The following is a 5,733-nucleotide window of genomic DNA, read 5'->3' as shown; positions in this document are numbered from 1 at the left end:
AATTGACCTTCAAATGCCTGCCTTAAGCTGTGAATGCTTAATGGTAAGAGGCTTTGGAGGAGAATATCCCTCCCTGTATCCTTCTTCCTCAATTTCTTTCCCTTTAAGCCCAGCTCTCTTTCCCTTTCCACCCTCCCACTGTGGTTCTTTCATTTCTGATTTTATATTTTGGGGATTTAAGAGCAGATTTTATACAGTGAATGATCGGGTTTTTTTTAACAGAGAAGAAGATTAAAGTAATAATCTGAGGAATTTGCAGTATATTTCTGTTAATATTCTGAGTAAGATGCTAAATGAATAAATAACTGTGGTGAAGAGTGATCCATAGCTGGGGAACAGGATATGGAAGAGCAGTCTAATGGAGACCATCTGATCAAGCACCAGCTGAAGTGTGAGTCATCTGGAGGAATAAGGGGTTGGCTAGAAGTGTGCCTTGGAGACATAACAGTGAAACTGTGGAAAAAGGTGAGTTAATTAGAAAAATATGAACATCTGTTGGACACCATAGTACAAGATCCAGTTGCTTTCCTTCTAAAAGAAGGACAATATCCCAAATTCTTAGTCTATGTATAAAGCCTGACATCTAATGGTGAAAAACAGGCCATGTTGCAAAGTAAAGGACCAGTCAGGGTGGTCTTGGCATCAAACACACGGGGTACAGGGGATTGTTGCATAGACTTGAACAGAAGTCCCTCTGGAAACTGCAGCTAAAATGTTTCTTGTGGTGAAATCATTCATGCCTAACATATTGTGTTATTCAAGATAATGGAAGAAAAACTTGATGCGGGTAAAAAAAACAGTTGGCTTTTAACATGTGTTTTTAGTCTCTATCTTTAATAATAATCTCATCCTACATATGACGAACCAGCTTTGTGACAATGAGCCATTATTTTCTTTTTGGTTAGATTTTTTTATTTTGGAGTTTGTGCCACGATCTTTGGCACACGATTGCTATTCATCTTTTGCTCCTTCCACACATCCAGTTTGACAGTGTACAGTTTCTTGAGTTTTTAGGCAAGCAAATTAATGAATACTTTGAGCGCAATTCAGATCAAACATCGGCAAGTGTGAGTTGGGAAGCCTTCAAGGCATACTTAAGAGGGCTAATCATAAGCTATTCTAGTAAGAAAACAAGAGAAAGAAACCAAAGGATAAAATATCTGGAAGAAAAAATTAAAATGTTAGGAGAGACAAGCTTTCAATCAGGCCAAAATAATGAGGACAATGTAAAAGAATTATTACTATTGAGAACGCAATATAACGAAATGACAAGCGAAAAAGCAGCTGTAAATTTATTGAGATTAAAGCAACAATTCTATGTCCAAAATGAAAAACCCAGCAAATTCCTGGCTTGGCGTATAAAACAGCAGGAATCTGAAAAGGCAATTACAAAACTTGAAACTTTAAATGGAAATATCATAGTAGACCCATTAGAGATAAACAATGCATTTAAAGTGTTTTATGAAACATTATATAATTCTGAATTCAACAATGCAACTCGAATACAATCTTTATTTCTAGATAAAACTGGTATACCAAAAATTTCAGACGAGGACAAAGAAAATGTTGACAGGCAAATTAGTATGCATGAAATTATTGATGCTATAAACTCTCTAAATGCTGGTAAAACAGCTGGCCCAGACGGATTTCCAATCGACCTTTATAAATACTTTAAAGATAAATTAGCACAGCCCCTCTTAGATATGTATATAGAATGTTTTAATACTGGTAATCTTACTGCTTCATTGAGGGAGTCCCTGATAATATTCCTTCCTAAACCTGGAAAACTAAATAACAAGTGTGAAAACATGCGTCCTATAAGCTTAATTAACACAGACACTAAATTATCTGTATAATTCTCGCCAAAAGATTAGAAAGTGCTCTTCCAGTTATTATAGGAGATGATCAAAATGGATTTGTTAAACATAGGCAGGGTTTTCATAATGTAAGACGAGTCCTCAACATTCTTCATAATCAAAGTGAACAGGAAGATACAGTCATTCTTTCGCTCGCCGCGGAGAAGGCTTTTGATAGAATCGAATGGCCATATTTCTTTGATGTCATTGTTAGATTTGGGTTTGGTAATTTATTTCTGCATTGGATCAAGCTATTACATTGTCACTCTGTGGCTCAGGTTAAGACAAATGAGGTAATTTTTGTACCATTTGACATTAAAGGAGGGTTCACCATTATCTCCACGTTTATTCCTTTTAGCTATTGAACCTCTGGCAATAGCTGTTAGAACCAGTGGACAAATACAAGGTGTTAGGATTGGTAGAAAGGAGCATAGAATTGCTTTATTTGCTGATGATATCATGCTATTTTTAAAGCAACTAAAAACTTCTGTGCCTGCTATAAAGGATTTAATAGATCAGTTTGGGGCCTTCTCAGGGTATAAAGTAAATGTAACAAAATCATCATTAATGTTACTTAAACAAGGGTATAATCAAAACGTAAGTCAGAATATATCTGGCTTTACTGTTAATTCTGAACACACTTATCTAGGCATTAAAATAGTTCCTTCACTAAAAGATGTGGTGGTACTTAACTATAATACAATTCTACAGAAAATTTCCAAAGATTTGGAGCGTTGGACAAGTTTACCACTATCTATTATTGGAAGGATTAATGTTCTTAAAATTAATGTATTACCTAAACTCTTGCATATGTTTCAGAATGTCCCACTGGCTCCTCCTACTGGATTGTTTACAAAACTAGCGTCATTAGTCAGAGAGTTTATTTGGAACAAGAAGCATCCCCACATTCGCTTGTCTTTGTTGTATCTTCCCTTTGATGCAGGGGGGTTGAAATGCCCCAATTTTTACTGGTACTATCTGGCTGTTCAACTAAGGACAATAATGTTTTATTTTCCATCCCAAAATACCCCATCTTGGGTGGGGATGGAAGCAAATTCTCTTAAAATGCCATTAAACTTGTACTTATACTCTGCGCAGCCAAAACAATTAAAGAAAGAAACAAATAATCCCATTGTCCGAAATATGATTAAAGTTTGGTTTACAATAAAAGAAATGATGAATATTAAGAATAATCTCTCTCAGTTTAGTCCTATTTGGGGAAATGCCTTATTTGTACCAGGAAATTTGGACGCAGGGTTCCAGGGTTGGGCAGAAAAATGTGTTAGGAAAGTGGGTGATCTTTTCTGTGATGGAATAATTGTCATGGCTGGGTCTGTGACCCAGCATTTTGTGTTCATTATATATTGTGTATTTCTGTTTTTAGTATGGGGATATGTTAAGTTGTTGTTTTTGCATTAGTTAGAACTTGAGTCTTTGTGTTTTGTCATTTATTGTTTGGGTTAAGCTCATCCATCTCTCTTAATTAAACCCCTAAGTTGTTCAGCCTTAGTTCTGTTTATTGGATCTCCTCATTTCCCCTGGATCTTAGTCTCATTTGCCCTTTGTGTTCCACGTCTCATGTTGTCAAGCCCATGTTGTTTGGTCTGTCTCATGTTTCCTGTTTTATTTTGAAACAGTCCTCTGTTCTTTGTTCATTGCATTTAGTTTCACTTCCCCTGTCCTGTCATTAGGTTATGTGTGTCAGCTGTGTCCTCATGTGTCTCCACTTCCTCTGATCACCTCATGTGTGTATTTAGTCCTCAGTCTTGCTGTGTTCAGTGTTGCGTTGTCTGTGTTATCTCCCCTATCCCTTGTCACAGTTTGTATGTTGTTTAGTCATAGTCTAAATCCCAGTCTATGTTCAGGTTTTCCCTCAGTTACTTTGTTGTTGTTTTTTCCGTGAGCTTTCGGCCCTAAATAAAGGCTCGCTTTTTGTTAAGTCCAGTTTTGTGTCCTGGCCTCTGTCTGCTCTTGGGTCCTCTACTCACTCCACACGGTCTGCCCCGGCAGTCCGTGACAATAATGGTTTCATTTGAGGATTTAGTTCCAAAATTTAAAATCCCCCAAAAACACTTCTTTAAGTATTTACAGATTAGAAGCTTCATTTCTTCCATGCAAAATCAGTCTCTCAACATTACCCAGTTAAGTAAGTTAGAGGAGTTAATGGTGAAAAAATGTGGTAACAAAGGCTTAATTTTAACATTCTATAACTGGATTGTCTCTGCCTGTTTCTAAGTTAGAAGCTTGGAGAAAAGACCTAAATATTAATATTTCTGAGGAGACATGGAAGTCAATTTGCTTAAAATCACAAAAACAATCAATTAATAGTAACCTAAAGTTATTACAATACAATTGGATCATCCAAACATATGCAACACCGGTGAAATTGAACAAATATAATAGCAGAATTCCAGATACATGTTTTAAATGTGGAGAAGCCCGTGGAACATTTTTCCACTGTATATGGGAATGCAGAATTGTCCGTGCATTTTGGCAGGAAGTGATGAACAAAATAAACCAAATTTTGAATACAAAGATTGCTTTAGATGTATAAATGTTGCTATTACATGTGTATTCTAAAAATCTTAAACTAGGAGCCCATCAAATTGAGTTTATGGATTATTGTACATTACAGGCAAAACGTATGATTGCATTAAATTGGAAAAAATCAGATCCTCCTGCTATTTGTGCTTGGATAAATTCTTTGGCACAGTGTATGGCAATGGAAAGGATAATGTATTTTCTCAAAGACAAGTTAACATATTTTGATGAGATTTGGAAGCCATTTAAAAACTTTATTAAAGAAGTAAACATTGGACAACTGCAGGAGTGTGGATGAGGGGAAAATTGTTTAGTAGCTATTTCTGTTGTGTATTTTTTTCTCTTTCTTTTTTGTTTCCTTTAATATGTTTAAATGTCACATATTGTACGAACGTATACGGTACATATTTTATGTGTTTTTTATTTGATGGGGTGGGAGGTGGGGTGGGGTTCCTATTACTGAAACATATTACTGGGAAAACAAACCTTTGTATGCTGTTGCAAAAAGCAATAAAAATATTGTTTAGCACAGTGTAATTATATAGGTCATGTAGTTTTGGCATTTCTCATATGTGATCTAAAGTTTTCAAGCCAGAGACTTTTTCTCCAACAGATTTGTCATGCACGTTAGTCCAGCCCATTTAAGGTCAAAGTGTGGCCCATGATGTAAAATCTAAAAAAATAAGGGCTTAGTTTAACCCTGACTTGATATTCATTTATTTTTTTATATTTAGTAGAAACTTATTCCAAAAATATTGAATTTTTTTGTCTCCTTCAAACTATTAACACTGTGCTGAGAACAGATGTCTCCTCTAAGTACTGCTTTGAACAGAGACATGAGAGTTATTAAGGGCATGATGTTCAAATTCTTCAGAAAGATGAGTTCTCTAAATGAACACTAGTTATAACATGTTGCAGTTTCAAAAATATTTTAGACATCTGCCAAGACATTACGTCCATTTTTTTACATTATTTATTTATTTATTTATTTATTTTTAATGACATAGTTTCAGTGCTTTTATATTCACTTGTTCTTGAATACATTTGAAGACACAAGAAAAAGATACACTTCAGAATAGACAAAGGGTCCTTGAGATGACGCAGCTTACGTAAATGGTTGTGCAAGTGGATACGACATCATTTACTGCAGAGACTGTGTGGCCATGTGCAGTTCTGAGGTATTTCTGCATAATATAAGCAAAGCCATCAAATATTTTGTTTAACAACGTGGACACAGGTGAAAAGAAGATTGATGTGAAGAAGAAAATGAAGCGGGTGAAAAAAATCTTTTCAAGGAAAGAAGACAATAATCAAAAGGTTAAGCAATATCCCATCT

The sequence above is a fragment of the Copadichromis virginalis genome, linkage group LG19, assembly GCF_057382275.1.
Source record: "Copadichromis virginalis isolate Kocher_CV1m ecotype Utaka linkage group LG19, C_Virginalis_male_GT1.1, whole genome shotgun sequence".
Lineage (NCBI taxonomy): Eukaryota > Metazoa > Chordata > Actinopteri > Cichliformes > Cichlidae > Copadichromis > Copadichromis virginalis.
Note: the sequence above shows the minus strand (reverse complement) of the source record.